The sequence below is a fragment of the Mobula birostris genome, chromosome 19, assembly GCF_030028105.1.
Source record: "Mobula birostris isolate sMobBir1 chromosome 19, sMobBir1.hap1, whole genome shotgun sequence".
Taxonomy (NCBI): Eukaryota; Metazoa; Chordata; class Chondrichthyes; order Myliobatiformes; family Myliobatidae; genus Mobula; species Mobula birostris.
This window is the reverse complement of record NC_092388.1, coordinates 46,828,050-46,847,132: the sequence shown is the minus strand read 5'-3', so window position 1 is coordinate 46,847,132 and position 19,083 is coordinate 46,828,050. Positions and strand designations below refer to the sequence as shown.

Here is a 19,083-nt window from a genome sequence, read left to right as displayed (position 1 = left end):
GATGTAGGTAGTATCTTGGTGTTGTAGATTTTTGTGGGTTTTTAATCTTCACTTTCTAATTAATATGCTATTGAAACAGTATTTAGCAATTGAGGAAAAAGTGCTAGATTTAATAATATGTTTAATACTGGTGCGATCATCATTTATGCATGAACACCTTCAATTGATCAATTTTGAAGTAAATTTAATAAATTTGGGATTTTGGAGCTCTTGCAATGTGCATTTGATTTATTTAAGGTAATTAGTTTGGTTTGCTATTATATCTTGATGACACTGTATTTTTGGGGCTATTTCAGCTTCACTTATCCCAGGATCTCCAATAAATTAAGGGGGAGACCGTTTACCAGTGGTGAGGACCAAAAAGGTATGGTCCAGGGAGGTGGAAGAGCACTTGCAGGACTGTCTTGAGTTGGTGGACTGGACAATATTCAGGGACTCGTCTTTGAAAATGAATGAATACACGGCAGTTATCCCTGATTTCATCAAGTCCTGTGTGGATAAGTGTGAACCTTCGAGACCATGCCTAACACCCAACCCAAAAACTATGCGTGAACCAGAAGATTCGTAGAGTGCTGAGGGCTCTCTGTGGCATTCAAGACCAGTGATCCAGAATTGTACAGGAAGTCCAGAGACACGCTACAGAAGGCTATTTTAAGAACTCAAAAACTATTCTGATTGAGGTTAGAGATGAAATAGCATGCACGTCAGCTCTGGCAGGGTGTGCAAGGCATTACTACTTACAAGGCGAAACCTAACATCATGAATGTCTGTGATGCTTCATTCCCAGGTGAACTCAATGCCTTCTATGCTACTTTGAAAGGGAGAATGAAGCTACATCTGTGCAAATCCCTGCAGCATCTGGTGACCTTGTGATCTCTGTCTTGGAGGCCGACGTCAGGACATCTTTCAAGAGGGTGAACCCTTACAAGCCGTCAGGCCCCGAAGAGGACCTGGTAGGGCATTGAAAACCTGTGCCAACCATTTCGCAAGAGTGTTCAAGGACTGCTTCAATCTCTCACTGCTGTAGTCAGAGATTTCTAACTGCTTCAAAAGGATGACAATCATACCAGTGACCAAGAAGAGCTGAGTGTGTTGTCTCAATAACTGTCGCCCAGTTGCACTCACTTCTACTCAAATGAAGTGCTTTAAGAGGTTGGTCATGGTCAGAAGCCATTCTTGCCTAAACAAGGACTTGGACCTGCTGCAATTTGCCCACTGCCATAATAGGTCCACAGCAGATACAATTTCACTGGCTCTCCACCTGGGCTTGGATTATAGTAGTACTTACATCAGGCTATTGTTTATTAATCAATGCTCAGCGTTCTGGAAAATCATTCCCTCAGTTCTAATCAAGCTCCGAAACCTGGGCCTCTGTATCTTTTTCTGCACATGGTTCCCTAACTTCCTCACAGTTAGTGCAGATCAGAAATAACACCACCTTCTCGCTGACAGTCAACACTGGCGCACCTCAGGGATGTGTGCATTGCCCACTGCTCTTCTCTCTCTACACCCACGACAGTGCGGCTAGGCACAGCTCAAATGCCATCTATAAATTTGCCTATGACACAGCTATTGTTGGCAGACTTTCAGGTGATGAGGAAGCATACAGGAGTGAGAAAAATCAGCTGGTTGAGTGGTGTCGCAACAACAACCTTGCACTCAATGTCAGTAAGACCAAGGATTGATTGTGGACTTCACAAAGAGGAAGTCAAGGGAACACATACTAGTCCTATTCGAGAGATCAGTGTTGGAGAGGGTGAGCAGTTTCACGTTCGTGGGTATCAACATCTTTGACGATTTATCCTGGGAACAACATACTGATGCAATTACAGAGAAGGCATGGCAGTGGTTATATTTCATAAGGGGTTGGAGGAGAATTGGTATATAACCAAAGACTTGCAAATTTCTACAGGTGTAGCATGGAGAGCATTCTAACTGGTTGCATCACCATCTGATATGTAGAGACCTCTGCACAGAATCAGAAAAAACTGCAGGAAGTTGTAAACTCAGCCAGTGCCATCACTGGAGCTGGCCTCCCCAGCACTGAGGACACCTTCAAAAAGCGATGCCCCAACAAGGTGGCATCCATCATTAAGGACCCCATCACCCAGGGCACATCCTCTTCTCATTGCTGCCATCAAGAAGGAGGTACAAGAGCTTGAAAATACACACTCAGTGTTTCAGGGGCAACTTGTTGCCCACTGCCATCAGATTTCCTAATGGGGCAATGTACCCATGAACACTATCAGTATTTTATTTCCTCTTTTTTTCCCCATTTACATTTCTTATAGTAATTTTTATTGTAATGTACTGCTACCACAAAGCAACAAATTTCATAACATATGCCAGTGATATTAAACGTGTTTCTGACTACATAATCATTGTGTTAATCAAGTCCGAAACCTGTACTTGCAGCGAGAAATGCCATTGATGTAATATAGGTCTTGATGTTCAGGTTTGGTTAATGTGCTTAATGACTCACTCATGTGACCGTAAGATAAATGGCGCCTTTTAAAATCTTGAGGCACATACCTACAGAAAGAATCAGGAGATTTCTTGAAGCAATGACACTGCAAAGTAGTAAGTTGTTTCTTCTTCTTCTACCCTGCTGCTTAATAAAATAGGTTTCAGAATCCAAGGAAGGTGAGGTCACTGTCTTGGTTCCTTTCCCTTGCTGAGGGATGGAGTTTTTAATGGACCAAATGTGTAATGAAGTTAATTATAACTAAACTATAATTTGAAAGGAAGAAAATTCTTGTCTTGGGTATGCCATGCCCTTCTTAGACTATAGTGTGCACACTCTGATAACTCTACTGTTTAGTTAGAATGCTTCAATTTAAAATATGTATAGGGATTTCATGGATTGTATTCTCTGGCATTTGGAGAACTATAAGATTGATTATCTGATTGGGGCTTAGTAGAACTTTGAAAGGATATATTGTCTTTTTGTGGAAAGTCTATGACTTCAGGATGTAAAGTTAAAATGAGAGAACTCCTTCAGATGAAAAGTGAGGGTGAAAATTTTTCCCTAAGTGTGGCAAGTATGTGGAACTTTTTTTTGCCAAATAAGTGTTTGCTACTTATCAATTTATGATTTTAAATTTGAGTGCATAAGTGCAGTTAATATGGACTAAAAGATATGGAGCAAAGATGGATTCTCTGGACTGTTCTGTTTTTTATCACCAAATATGACTGTATCTGTACTTGGTTCAAAAATGAAAAAGTGCTAATATCTTGTCCCAATATGCCTGCTTTACTTTTGAGGCATGAGGTGATGTGTCTGAGAACTTTGATATTTATCTGACCATGAAAATAAAAGTTGCTGATCATGTGCAGGGCCTTGGGATTGGGTGAGGGGTAGACGAATGGGCCTTTGTTCATTTGCAGGAACTGCTGTGTTCTTCCAATTCATGTTTGGATTGGATTGAAGAGAGAAGGATAGTAAATGCTTTGAAATAGATGAGTGTTTTGGTGTTCTTTTACAGGACCTCAGCTGAGCCAAAGTCCTGGAACTCCCTACTTATCATCAGTCTCTTAAACACAGCAACTATAGTGGCTCAGGAAAGGAGTTCACCCCCAATTTTATCAAGAGTAGTCAGTATTGATGATTTTGTTAGCAGCTGCTGTGATCAATAATTAAAAAATTATGGCTGTGCTATTTGCATCATCCAGTGCAGATAGACAACAAATGAGAGCTGTAAGGACTGAGGTACAGAATTTTCCATTGTCCCTTAAGAAGCACACACACAATGCTGGAGGAACTCAGCAGGTCAGGCAGCATCTATGGAGAGGAATAAAGAGTTGACGTTTCAGGCAATGGTTGTTTGTTATTCTGGATTTCCAGCATCTGCAGAATCTCTTGTGTTTTTCCTTTTAAGAAGTGTGGTGGTTTACCTTTCTGATGAGGTGTCTGTTGCAGTGATTCATTTTCCCAATTTATTTGCCACTACATTACCTTGTTCCATGCCACCGGTCTTGCCAAGACTGAAATTGCAGGGCAGCGGGGGCCATGGGAGTTTGTGAAGCCTGCTCCATGTTTTGACAGTCAAAGTGAGTGTAGAAAGCACTGAGCTGATCTGGGATTGAAGCCATGTTGTCACCTATGTTATTTGATTTCACTTTGTTAGAGGTAATAGTATTCAAGTTCTGCTACAGCTGTTGAGCATCCTTCATTGATTCAAGTTTAGTCCAGAATTGTCGCTTTGCTCATAAGATGACCTTCTAGAGATCATACCTGGAGTTCTTTTATCTTTCTTGGTCACCAGACCGGAATGCTTCTGATCTGGCCCTTAGCAGATTGCCAATTTCACTGTTCATCCAGGGCTTCTAATTGGGGAAGACTGAATGATTTTGTGAGGACACACTTGCCTAGGACTTTTTATAAAGTCTGTGACAACCGTGGTGTATTCATTCAGATCCACCGAGTTCTTGAACACGGCCCAGTCCACCAACTTGAAGCAATCCCATCACTGCTGCTCTGCCTCCTGTGACCACCCCTTTGTTGTCCTTAACTCTGGAGCCCCGCTCTTTAGTCTCGGCCTGTATGCAGGTAGGAGGAGGGCAGCTAGGTGATCAGATTTCCCGAATTGCAGTTTGGGCCTGGAACAGCAGGCATTCCTTGTAATAGTATAGCAGTGGTCCAGTGTGTTGGGACCCCTTGTGCTACCGGTCATATGCTGATTGTAATTAGGCAGAGATCTCTTCAAACAAACCCCAAATTGTGATTTGATATGCATTGTGGACTGTTTCTTGTTTGGGGATGGCGGACTACAGTATCCCAGGTGTGTGATTACAGTCGGCCGATGGTGGTAAGCAAACTACAAAGGAGAACTTGCTTGGTAAATAGAACAGTCAGCACGTGATCGCAAAGTGTTCCAGGTCAGGAGAACATGAGTATGACAAAACAGACATATCAGTATGATACTTAATGCTTTGACAAACTTCTATAGATGTGTGGTGGAGAGTATATTGACTGGTTGCATCACGGCCTGGTATGGAAACACCAATGCCCTTGAACGGAAAATCCTACAAGAAGTAATCCACCACTGGTAAAGCTCTCCACTCCACTGAGTGCATCTACATGGAGCGCTGTCCCAGCATCCATTATCAGGGACCCCCACCACCCAGGTCATGCTGTCTTGCTGCTGCCATCAGGAAGAAGGTACAGGAAACTCAGGACCCACACCACCAGGTTCAGGAACAGTTATTACCCCTCAATCATCTTGAACAAGAGGGGATAACCTTCTCAACTTCACTTGCCCATCACTGAACTGCTCCCACAACCTATGGACTCACTTTCAAGGACTCCATCTCATGTTCGCACTATCTATTGGTTACTCATTTGTTGTTTTAGTTTCTTTGTACTGTATTTGCACAGTTTGTCTTTTGCACATAGGTTGGTTGTCTGCCCTGTTGGCTGCGGTCTTTCACTAATCCTATTATGAGTAATTACTGAGTATGCCTGCAAGAAAGCAAATTTTAGGGTTGTATATGGTGACAAATATGTATTTGATATTAAATTTACTTTAAGCTCTGAACTTTATTATCAATTATTATCAATAATCCAAGGAAGATGCTATTTTCCTTGCCTGAATTATAGTTGTGTAGTGCATGCAAATACGGACTTTGGGTGTTGAGAGCTGGAAGCGTGTTGCGTTAGTAAGCATTAAAAATAACTTCACCCACACCAATCTGCTTCACATCAGGAGGCTGTAGACATGGGAGGAATTCCAGTTTGCCATTTAGAAATATGGGATGTGCTTTTTTTTAAAAAAACCAAACTTCTTTGGCTGTGTTTCGATCTGAAATGTTGGCAGGTCCTTTCTGCTGACAGGTACCTGCTCAACCTGCTGAGTTCCTGCACCAGATGTTGTTCCCTTTTTTTTTTTTTTGCTGATGTTGTGACCAAGTGTTGCCAGACTTCCTGATTAAGGATGTCCATTCCTTTGCAAGGTTGGTTATGATCAGTCATGCAAATTTCACAGCAAGGGCTGCTTTGCACTAAGAAAATCACTCTGATTAGGATAGTGATGATTGTAATGGGTACCTTGGTGCTTTTGGAGTATTTAAGATTTTCCTTATTTACATGTGTCAAGCACAGCTAGCTCACTTTTTCCCAGAGATCAGTTCATTTCCTTCAGTGTATTCACCAGGGTGCTGTACCTAGGAAAGATGGCCTAGAAATTGTTCCGCATTGGCTTTTTGGTATTAGTACAGTGCAGTAACCACTTCAATGCTATCGATGTAAGTTTCTGATAAAGAGCAAGAAGTTGAAGTGCAGGATTGTGAAAATGTGGTTTCTATTTGAATGCCACGTTGAAATTGAATTGCTGGTTTCAAGTCCAGGGTTCTATTTTGATGTGTTTCAATACTTGTGATATAACACAGTTGGAGCAATCTATCCAGACAGCTTTTAAAAGGACTGCTACTCTTTCTGCTACAGGGCAGCATGGACAATGAAACTGTCTTTGAGAAATTATTAATACCGGTGTTCATGGAATGATGTGATGCCATTAGCTACCCGTGGTAGTTTCACAAACAGATCTTGTCAGTTCAGCAAGAGCTGATGTGCATGGGCAAAGTGTCACTTATCTGCAGAGGTGGGAATAGTAACTTGGCTCATACATGTCATTCAAATCAGCGTTCCTGTGCCAATGAAAGATGTTTTACAGGTGTCAGGGAATGATATTCTTGTTCAGGGAAAGTTTTGTAAGATGGATGAATCATAAAATGTGTTGGTATTTTTCACTAAAATTCATTCAGTAACATATTTAGTGTTTCATTTTTATTCATCACTGATCCTTTTAAATTGTGTGCCACTTGACATCACAGTTAATAGTTAAACAAATTGTTGTGGATTTGGATCTCATATAGACCTGGCCAAGTTAGATCAGTAAGTCTACTTTCTCAAGAATGTTGTTGGCCTTGATTCCTACAATAATCCAATTACTCCAATTTGTTTAACTAAATTTCTATTTCACCAGTATAACCTGATGGAAAACAGATTGGTGTGGGTAAAGTCATATTGAATGTCCCTCTGACATCAGTTCATGATTATAAACACCATGTTAACAGCCACCAGCGCAATGTGAGTCAAACCTTAAGCCCTGAAAGAGTGAACTACGAGAAGCAACAATTATTTTGTATGGAGAGTTGCATGATACTGCTAATTACAAATGGTGGCCTAGAAGATTGAGGTTCTCCCATACAGGTTACTTGTATTCCCCATGGTTGTGTGCTTAATATATCAGTAATATTGTAAATATACTGTTTGATTAAGAATTCTTTGTTTACATAGTTCATTACGGGTTATATGTAAAAGTATGTGAATAGCATACCTTATCATGCTACCACGTCTTATGTGTGCGCCTCATTTAAAAAAAACTAAAGTAAGACACTCATCTTACAGCTCCGTGTTTATCTTTCAATTAGCTTTATGTATTAGAGTTATAGAACATAACAGTGGCGATGAGGGTAGTTTTAAATGTACCCGAGATGACTACCTACCTGTTAAAGCACCATGAGATGTTTTTGGTGAAAAAGTTACAGTGAGGTGTTTGATTTTTATTTAAAAAGCAGAGTGGGACCTTTGAGTTTAGAAAAAGCAGAAAATGGATGAATTCACAGATTCATAAATGGTCTTGGGTGAGAATCATAAATTTAAAAACAGAAGTGACTGGTTAGATCTGAAAGATTGATGCATTCGATTACAAAAAAGCTGGCTAGTGTATACTGGACGAATTGAGCAATATTTTAAAGCAAATGGCAGTTTTGCCTAGTGCATTGGGTGGAAAAGCATAGAGTTTGCTTAGAAATGTGACTGCTTCAACCAAACCAGTTGAAAGTAGCTTGCCTGATATCATGAAAGTAATGAACGAACATTTAGAACTGAAACCATTGTTGTTTGCAGAACAATTTGGGTTTCATAAGCAGAATCAAAGGGAAAGGGAGTCCATTTCAGCATACGTGGCTGAATTGAAGTTGTCTGAGCATTGTCAATTTGGTAACAGGCTTAATGATGCACCGAGAGATAGTTCAGTTTGTGGAATCTTTAAATAAATCATTCAAAAACAACATGCAGAAAATGCAACAAAGTCGGACACGTACATAGAGCATGTTGGGCAGAAGAAAATAAGAGCTAAAGATAAAAGTCAAGTTGCAGTTTCAGAAAGAGCTGATGATCAAATGTGATAAGGATGAGAGTGACACTGTTGGGGAGGGTTAAGAATTATAAAGTGAAAACTAACAAGACTTGGCTTACACCATAAATGGAATTGGATACTGGCTCAGCTGTTTCAGTCATTCTTCAGAATGAGCTTGATCAATATTCAAAGATACTGCGAGTATCCAACTTGTAGTGAAGAAAAGATGACTCCTGTGGGAATGACATTCTTAACAGAAATACAACCACCACCAAGCCACACTGGGCTTGTGTGGTTAAAAACAGGAAGGCCAGCATTGTGGGGACATGATTGGCTGCGATAACCACAACTTATTGGAAATCCATCCACTATTTCAATGCTGTACCCCCTCCCCCCCGCAGTAGAGTCAACTGGAAACAAATTAAGAAAGATACTGAAGATGTCTTGAGTATTCAATGATGGCTTTGAAAAACACAAACATATCAAGAGTAAAATGGTGTTAAATGAAAATGCCACTCCCAAGTTTTACAAAACCCGGACAGTGCTGTATACTATCCACAATAAAGTAGCGAGTGAGCTAGATTGCATGGAGGCTGAAGGAATTCTTTCCAAGGTTGAGTGGAACCTATGTGCAAAGCCAATAGTTTTTTTAGCCAATAAGGACAGGTCTTGTCAGGATCTGTGGTGATTTTTAAGGTCACCATCAACCGAGTACCGAAAGTAGATCAGTGACCTCTGCCCAGGATAGGGGATATCTTTGCAAACCTTTCTGGAGGAGAACACTTAAGCAAAGTGGACTTGGCTGAGGCCTACCTACAGATGGAAATAGAAGAAGATTGCCTACCATAAACACCCACAAAGAGCTTTCTTGCTATAATAGTCTTATTTTTGAAGCAGGACCTGCGCTCTGGCAGAACGCCATGGACCAGGTGCAGCAGAGCTGCCCAAGCACTCAGTGTTACCTGGATGACATCTTTGATACCAGTGAAGATGACAAGGAACACCTCCAAAATCTCAAGACAGTGTTGGATTCAAAGCTGGTGCCGCCGCCTGATGCGTTGTGGGAAACAGAAGATTGTAAGCAGCAAGCAGGCTGTATGCCCAGAGACCCGAGTTCCATGAGCTTGGAAAAGTGACACAACAGACTGTTAACCATAAATCAGCCAGTTGCTTTGTGTCTCCCCTCTCACTGTGAAACGGGGACACCTCTTTTTCCCTTATTACGGAGAGAGCCAGCCTGTGGTATGTTGAATTACCGGGTGAACAAGTAGTCTTTGGGGTACTGCAAGTCTGTGTCTTTATTGATGCTTTGCTGCATGCTTGAGTGCTTGGTGGAGGATGCTGATGCTTTTCTTGCTGGTGGGGGGGGGATCGTTGCTTTGTTGCTGCTTGTGCATGGGAGGGGGAGAGCTGGGGGGGGCTTCGGGATTCTAACATTTAACTGTCATTCATTCTATGGGGCACTGCTCTGTTTTTGTCGATGGTTGTGAAGAAAAAGAATTTCAGGATGTATATTGTATGCATTCCTCTGACATTAAATATATCTATTGGAATGTACCTATTGAAAAAGATAGAAGATAATGGGCTCAGAGCACAATGCAAACAAGTGTGAATTCTTTAACCCAATTGTTACTTACTGTGGTTATGCTATTGATACACAGGTGTGCTGTGGTGGATGTTCCAAGGCTAAAGGACATGTCACAGTTGCTGTTCTTTTTAGGATTTGTCAATTATTATACCAGGTTCCTGCCAAACTTGGCTATTGTTATCTACCCCTCAAGCTCATTGCTACAGATCAGGAAGAAGCAGCAATGGGCAAGGCAGTGTGAGGGGGCTTTCCAAAAGGCAAAGGAAATGGTGATGTTAGGCACTGTATTCACACATAATGATCCACATCAACCAGTCAAGGTGGTTACCTGTGATGTCTCACCTTACATTACAGGTGTGTAGTCATGTCACATGTTATGAGTGATGGAAGTGAATGCCCCACAGCCTTTGCATCATGTTCCCTTAGTGTTGCAGAGAAAAATTATGCACAGATTGATAGAGAGGCCTTGAATCTGTTTTGGGGTGTAAAACGTTTGAACCAGTACTTGTATGGGAGAGAGTTTACCCTCATTACAGATCATCAACCATTGGAGTCCATTTTCAATCCACAGAAGTGTGTTAAACTCACAGCAGCAGCAGGAATACGGAGATGGGCTCTACTTCTCGGAGGACACAATTACAAGATAGAATTCAAGAGGACAATTAATCATAGAAATATTGATGGATTGTCGCTTTACCCTTGGAAAAGGAAGTACTTGAATAATTTACAACAGAGGACACTCCCCTTGACGTATTCTCTGTAAAGCAAATCAAATTGTGGCAGAGATGTTCCAAAGGGAAACAACAAACGACTCCACACTGTCTCAGGTCTCCATGACAACTCAAAATGACTGGGATGTGCAACAGAAACTCCAGTTTCCCCATTTTTAGCAGTGCCGAGATGAACTTGCCCTCGACGGAGGTTGCTTTATGTAATGATTGAAAAATGCTATCCATTCGAGCTGAGAGCTAAAATGTTGGAGGAGCTATGTGCCAGTTAAAATGAAAGTGTTGGCTTGAAGCTTTGTTTGGTGGCCTGGAGTAGATAGCTGATTGAGCAGTTTGCCATGCACTAGTTGGGATGCCAACACTTCCAGAAGAAAGGTATCCAGAGCTGTCAGAACCACTTCCTGCAGTCTGAATCTGAGTATATTGAGTTGTAGTTTATAGCTAACAGGGAGGAGTGTTGTGTGTTTAATATCAGTAATATTTGAGTAATAATTGTAAAGATATTGTTTGATTAGCTTTACATATTTCATCTTGGGTTGTATATAAAAGTACATGAATGGCATACGTCAGCACGCCACCACACCATTAGTACATACCTTGCTTAAAGTTTAAAAATAAAATGAAACTGAGGCATGTATCTTTAGGCTTGTTTTTCTTTCAAATAGTTTGTTTTGGAATTTCAAAACATAACGCCCACCTGCCTCAGTTGGTCTGATCCAACCAATGCACAGGATTGCAGAGACAACAAGGCAGTGTTTCCATAAAAAAAAAACCAAGTTAGTCACTGTGTACCCTTCCCGTGTCTGCGCGTTGTAGCACAGATGTATGGAAGATAAGGGCATAGTGGACCTTTTGTTCTACCATTGGGAGGACAGCTAGTCTCTCGGTACAGGCAACACACTGTATCTAAACCTTTAGCTTCACACTCCCACAGCTGATGGTTCAATCACAGCCTCCCTCCAGTTTTCAGACCACCCTCATGAAGGTAATTTCAATGAAATTGTTATTTTTATATATACCACAGCATTTTTGTATGTTGGTGTTTAATGTTTGCATTGGATTTACCTTTACATTCTCAAAAATATACTGTGTTCTTAAATGCCTAGTACCCAAGAGGAGTAGGGTGAGTTGCCTCAACAATCGTCACCCAGTTGCACTCACATCCTCTGCGTTGAAGTGCTTTGAAAGGTGGCCATGCCAGAATCAGCTCCTGTCTTAGCAAGGGCTCGGACCCACTGCAATTTGCATGTCGCTACAATAGTGGATGCAGTTGCACTAACTCTCCATTCAGCCTTGGATCGCCTGGACAATAGCCATACATACGGTATGTCAGGCTGCTGTTGATTGATTACAGCTCAGCGTTCAAACTATCATACCCTCGGTACTAATCAACAAGTTCCAAAACCTGGGTCTCTGTACCTCCCTCTGCAACTGGGCTCTCAGGAGACCACATATAGTGCAAATTGAAAATAACCTCTCATCATTGCTGACGGTCAACACTGGCACACCTCAAGGATGCATGGTTAGCCCATTGCTCTACTTTCTCTATACCCACAACAGTGAGGCTAGGCTCAGCTCAAACGCCATCTATGAATTTGCCAAGGCCCAGCTATTGTTGGCAGAATTTCAGATGGTGATGAGGAGGCATACAGGAGTGAGCTAGATCAGCTGGCTGAGTGGTGTCGCAACAACAACATCATTAAGAGCAAGGGATTGGTTGTGGACTTCAGGAAGGGGGAATCAAGGGAACACACACCAGTCCTCATCGAGGGATCAGCAGTGGGAGAAGGATGATCAGTTTCAAGTTTCTTGGTGTCAACATCTCTGAAGATCTATGCTGAGCCCAACATATTGACGCAATTGCAAAGATGGCACTTCCACAGCTATATTTCAATAGGTGTTTGAGGAGACTTGGTATACCACCAAAGCCTCTCGCAGATTTCTTCAGATGTACAGTGGAGAGCATTCTAATTGGTTGCACCACCATCAAGGACGGAGGGGCCACTGCACAGGATTGGAAAAAGCCGCAGAGAGTTCGAAACTCAGCCGGCTCCATCGTGGCCACTACTCTCTCCAGCATCAAAGACGTCTTCAAAGGACGATGCCTCAAAAAGGTGGCATCCCTTATGAAGGGCTGCCGGCATCCAGGACATGCCCTCTTCTCATTGCTACCATCAAGGAGGTGGTGCAGGAGCCTGATGACACACACTCACCCACTTTAGGGTCAGCTTCTTTCCCTCTGCCATCACGTTTCTAAATGGGCAATAATCTCATGTACACTACCTCACTTTAATTTTTTTTGCATTTTAATTTATTGTAATCTATAGTTTATGTATTACAATGTACTGCTGCTGCAAAGCAACATAGTTCATGACATACACCAGTGATATTCGTAATCAGGTTTATTATTTAACCTGATTCTAATTCTGACCATTAGATACAATTATACGAGTAATCTCCTTCGAACTCGTAAGGGAATGTAATATGAAAACTTAAAAGCAGTGGAACACTCCTCTGGCAATGCAGACTGAATGGTGCTGTAGACAGAACTTGGGAATGTATCATTGAGAGACCTGGTCGTACTTGCTGTCCTTTCTAGTAATAGTGGGTTAGGAGCTGAGGGATCAGGGGATCTTGAATCTCCGTGGTCTGGCAAAATTCAAAGCTGAAGCGAATGAACTTTTAAACACTTGGAAAAATGCGTCTTTACAGCTAAATTCCATAACTTCTGACACAGTGGGTCATGTTTTGTTTCCTCCTCTGTATACATTTGATGGTCACCACACTACACAAAGGACGAGTTTGTGCTGAAGAGGATACAGACACTATTCACTAGAATGTTGGCTGGCTTGAGGTATTTCCATTAGAAGGAGAGACCGGATAGGGTGGGCTTGTTTTCCCTGGAGCTCTCTTAACCTTCCAGGGAACACAATACTAGTTTCTATCATCTCCCATTTTTACTAACCATCCTGGAGTCCTGGTAAATCAATAGGGCACTCTCTCTGAGATCAAGGTATCATTCCTGAGAACTTCTACCTTTACCCTGAGTCTGGTTTAACCATTGCTGCTGTATAACTTCCGTCACCTTTTGTATTCCAGAATGTTTTGAATATAACAACCAGCATTCCATTTTGATTATTTTTGTACCTTTCCATTACATTTTTATGATCTGTGACCATGCATTTCTACTGGTTCTGGATGAATGACCAAATGCAATGCATCGAGGATTTCCAACTGCATGTAACTCTATGGTAGAGAGTGAACAGTGAAGAGACTGAGGTTGAGAGGGGCCGAATGATCTTCAGGATGGCGGATATTACAGGGAAATTCATTATAGACTTCGCAGAATCTATGAAAGCCAATAAGGCATGACGTCTTGAACTGTTGGGATGAACAGCGGCTTCTGATGGGCTCTAGATCATGGTCTCTTTGCTGTTGTTTGCATGTGGGGTGGGGGGAGGAGGAGAGGGGCTGATGCTATGGTTGAGGCAGTTGGTGGAAGGGGTGAGGTTTGATGCTTTGCTGTTGTTTGTGCATGAGAGGGAGGAGAGCGGCTTCGGGCTTTTCTGTCATTCATTGTTCGTTTTTTTTTCCCTTCTGTTTCATGGATGTCTGTGGAGAGTAAGAGTTTCAGGTTGTGTACTGTATACATTGTCTGACATTACATGTAACCACTAAGCCAGTGATGTTAAGGGGGGGATTTGAGTGTTTTGGTGAATGAAAGCAGAGTTGATGAGTGACTGCAAGAAACGATTGGGAAGGCAAATGGTGCATTGATCTTTTCCAAGGAGAGTTGGAGTTCAAGAATAAGGAATACTTGCTGCTATTTTGCAGAACCTTGGTAGAGATATTCTTTCCTAGACTATGTTAAGGGTGGCTGCCAGGTGAACTTTACTTTTGGCATTGATTTCGCCAGCTCCAATGGTGACCCCTTGCTCTCCTCTTTCTCTACATTATACAAGTCCTAATGGATATAGTGAATATCTGAGAGCAATCTGGTCTGTTGGAATGATTGTTCAAGACTATGACACTAACAAGATGTTCCCAGTATTAGGATTTGGTGCACAGGTACCCCCTGACTGGCAGGTATCACATGAATTTTCAGTTAATTTTAGCCCTGAGAACCCAGACTGTGCAGGAGTACAAGGATTTGTGGATGCTGGCCACAGTTGTCTTCCTCATGTCAGACTATATGGGCCAACAAACTTTTCCCCCATTATAAACCATGTGGCAAGATTGGCAGCAGTACAGCAGCCAACTGCATTGCAATATTACATGTTGCTGATCATTACAGATGGAGTTGTAACAGATTTAGATGAAACAAGACATGCCATAGTAAGTGCTTCTAAGCTGCCACTGTTGGTGTTGGTGGAGCAGATTTTTGTGCCATGGGGTTCTGAGATCACCCACTGGAGAACCAGCTATCAGAGATATTGTCCAATTTGTACCATTTAGGAGATTCCAGAATACTGCCAAAGACGCTCTTGCACAAAGTGACGTGCCTCGACAAGTGAGGTGTTACTTTAACATGCATGAACTCCCTACTCCAAATGATCAAAAGTCGGCAACTGAACCAAAGCTGGAAAGTGACCTGAAACTTGAAGACTAGCTGGATTTCTAGCTGATGGGGAAAGCCAAAGTTAACAAGCTGTTCTTCTGTACAGCAAAGAATTATTTTTCCATTTTTTTTTTCCAAAGTTGTTCTGTTAATTTGGTCTGATAACACAAGTCATAGGTGTGTGTCTTTCTGTGCCCAAGATCTGTGATGAGGGCTGAATTAACCAGTGGTGTTGCTCTATGCATTGCACGGAATTGTATAGGCTATTTGGCCACTTTTAGTCTGAACATTCCTCAATTGGTATTTCCACTTACGACAGCAGAAGTAGTGGATATTATATGAAGTTAGAAGTTTTGGCTGATTGGGTTTTACGCAATAATACTTTGAATATTTTCAAAACTGTAAAATTGCCAACTATAGGAATGATACTTGGACTGTTAGTTTTGATCAGCAATATAAGCAAGTTAATGTTCTTACTGGTTCATTTATGTGAGTAACATCCCTGATTTTAAACTAATGATTATGTCAGCCACCTTATTTCTTTCTAGTAGGCTGTAGTGAGTTCCTTTGACAATGGTATAACAATAGACAACATTTGGTATAATTTAAAAAGAGGGAAATTCAGAATAACTTTCCATGCTGCTCTAACAATTTGATCTATAGTATAAATTACACAAGCTGATGACACCAGTGGCCTGCTGGTGCAGTCAACTTGTCACTGGAACAGCTTCCTGCAGTTGTGACCACAAACAGGCAGTTCATCATGAAAAAGAAAAGGGAAGGAGAAAGAAAAAAAACATTTTTCTCTGTAAAGCTTGCTTTCCATTACGCGGTGGATTTCTGTTGATTTGCTCATCTGAGCATGGTTCTCCAGTACCAAATATTTTGTATTTTTTAAAAAAAAGTTTCATTTTATATCAAATTTTGAACCAAATGTTCAGATTGAATTATACAACAAGAATTTGGTTTTTCAATTTTGTAGATGAAATTTTGCCAATATTGTGCACTTGCATTCTGTAATTTTTCACTAACATTCAGTACAAATATCTGTATGTAACAATGAAATGCAAATGTGTGATTTTAGTGTTGTGTATTATACAGAATGAGAAAACATCAAAAACTAGGCCAATATCATCTAGGATTATATCAAGAAAAGAAAATTGTTCACGAGAATCTGTAAACAATGCAAACTGTTATAAGTTCTGCAATAAATGAAGCTTAAAAGGCTTTTTGAAAAAGATCTGTGAAATTCTCTGCCCAATGAAGCAGTGGAGGCTACCTCAGTAAATATATTTAAGACAAACTTGGATAGATTATTGTATAGTAGGGGAATTAAAGATTATGGGGAAAAGGCAGGTAGGTGGAGATGAGTTCATGGCCAGATCAGCCATGATCTTATTGAATGGCAGAACAGGCTCGACAGGCCGAATGGTCTACTCCTGCTCCTATTTCTGATGTTCAGGGTCTGTATTTGATGGACTTCAGAAAGATGGGGGGGTTCTCATTGAAGCCTTTTGAATGTTGAAAGGCCTAGACCGAGTAGATGTGGATAGGATGTCTCCTATGGTGGGGGAGTGTAGGACAAGAGGATGAAGAAATTTCTTTAGCCAGAGGGTAGTGAATTTGTGGAATATGTTACCACAGGCAGCTGTGGAGGCCAGGTTGTTGGGCGTATTTAAGGCAGAGCTTGATAGGCTCTTGATTGGTTCAGGGAGAAGGTTGGGGAGTGGGGAAGGATCAGCCATGATTGAATGGTGGAGCAAACTCAATGGGCCAAAATGGCCTAATTGTGCTCCTATGTCATATGGTCTTGGAAAGAGATGTGTGGGTCAAGTTTATTTTACATAGTGTGGGTGCTGGGAGTGCTCTGTGGTGCAGGCAGCTATGATCTAAGTGTTCAATCCACAGCAGAGGGGTTTGTTTGACACTGGTAACTTGTGTATAATTACTAAAATTAAAAGCTACAGTTTTTAAGTGGAACTAGTCCCTGCCTCAGGTGGAGGGCAGTCAGTTGTTGAATCAGGAGATTTACTGGTCAGACCTGCTAAAGTATCTGCACTGTGACTGGAAGCGTAAAAGGAGCACGTCCATTCAGACAGCACTTTATCAAACCAGTTATTCCAATAGGATTGGTGCAATATCTATTGTATTAGGGGGTGAAAGAGAAGCTTGGACATTGTTCAGGAGCAGAAACATCACACAAGCAGCAACCAGGTGAGTAGTTCTGTGTGTTGTTGATCCGCATGCAGGCTGAAACTATGTTTAGTGCAGTTGCTGCTCTGCTCTATGTTCAGTAACGACCTCTGGTGCTCTCTGTGTGGGGTTTGCATGTTCTCCCTATGACCTAGGTGTTCCAATATCCTAAAGGGTTAGAGAAATAGAAATACAGAAAACCTACAGCACAATACAGGCCCTTCGGCCAACAAAACTGTGCCAAACATGTCCTTACCTTAGAAACTACCAAGGGTTACCCATGGCCCTCTATTTTTCTAAGTTCCATGTACCTGCCTAGGAGTCTCTTAAAAGACCCTATCGTATCCACCTACACCACCGTCACCAGCAACCCATTCCACGCATTCACCACTCTGTGTTTTTAAAAAAAAAAACTTACCGCTGACATCTCCTCTGTACCTACCTCCAAGCACCTTAAAACTGTGCCCCCTCGTGTGAGCTATTTCAGCCCTGGGAAAAAGCCTCTGATGATCCACACGATCAATGCCTATCATCATCTTATACACCTCTATCAGGTCATCTCTCATCCTTTGTTGCTCCAAGGAGAAAAGGCCAAGTTCACTCAATCTATTCTCATAAGGCATGCTCCCCAATCCAGGCAACATCCTTGTAAATCTCCTCTGCACCCTTTCTATGGTTTCCACATCTTTCCTGTAGTGAGGTGACCAGAACTGAGCACAGTCCTCCAAGTGGGGTCTGACCAGGGTCCTATATTGCTGCAACATTACCTCTCGGCTGCTAAACTCAATCCCACAGTTTTTGAAGGCCAATGCACCGTATGCTTTCTTAACCACAGATTCAATTCGGACCCCAAGATCCCTCTGATCTGCCACAATACTATATTCTGCCATCATGTTTGACCTACCAAAATGAACCACCTCACACTTATTTGGGTTGAACCCCATCTGCCACTTCTCAGCCCAGTTTTGCATCCTATCAGAGTCCTGCTGTAACCTCTGACAGCCCTCCACACTATCCACAACACCCCCAACCTTTGTGTCATCAGCAAATTTACTAAGCCATCCGTCCGCTTCCTCATCCAAGTCATTTATAAAAATTGCAAAGAGTAGGGGTCCCAGAACAGATCCCTGAGTTACTGACCTCCATGCAGAATATGACCCGTTTACAAACACTGTGGGCAAACCCGTTCTGGATCCACAAAACAATGTCCCCTTGGATCCCTTGCCTCCTTACTTGGAGCCTTGCATGGGCTACCTTATCAAATGCCTTGCTGAAATCCATATACACTACATCTACTGCTCTACCTTCATCAATGTGTTTAGTCACATCCTCAAAAAATTCAATCAGGCTCGTAAGGCACGACCTGCCTGAGCATGTCCCTTCTCTATCATCTGCCTATCCTCCCTCTGCACTCTCTCCAAGCATTCTCTGTTTGTGAGCCAGCCGCCTCTTCCTCTGTCTCTTCAGTTTGGTTCCCACCCCTCAGCAATCCTATTTTTAACTCTCCCCAATAGCCTTAGCAAACCTCCCTGCCAGGATATTGGTTCCCCTGGGATTCAAGTGCAACCCGTACTTTTTGTACCGGTCACTCCTGCCCCAAAAAAAGTCCCAATGATCCAGAAATCTGAATCCCTGCCCCTTGCTCCAATCCCTCTGCCTTGCGTTTATCCTCCATCTGGCTCTATTCCTATACTCACTGTCAGGTTATTCACCAATATAAATTAGCCCTGGGGGAGGGGAGAGAATCCGGATTGGCAGTTGCAGCAGTGTGTACTATCTGCAAGATGCATTGCCACAACACACCAAAATTCCTAAGGCAGCACCTTCCAGACCCACGACCATTACCATCTAGAAGGACGAGGACAGCAGATACCA

At 42.0% G+C, this 19,083-nt stretch overlaps 1 protein-coding gene and 1 pseudogene across 2 annotated transcripts in view; both read left to right on the top strand.

Moving 5' to 3' along the window:
- The window catches only part of eepd1 (endonuclease/exonuclease/phosphatase family domain containing 1), a 141,054-nt gene that overhangs the window by 20,872 nt on the left and 101,099 nt on the right, over window positions 1-19,083 (top strand). The window lies entirely within an intron of this gene.
- On the top strand, window positions 9,062-15,066 carry LOC140212393 (copine-3 pseudogene; annotated as a pseudogene).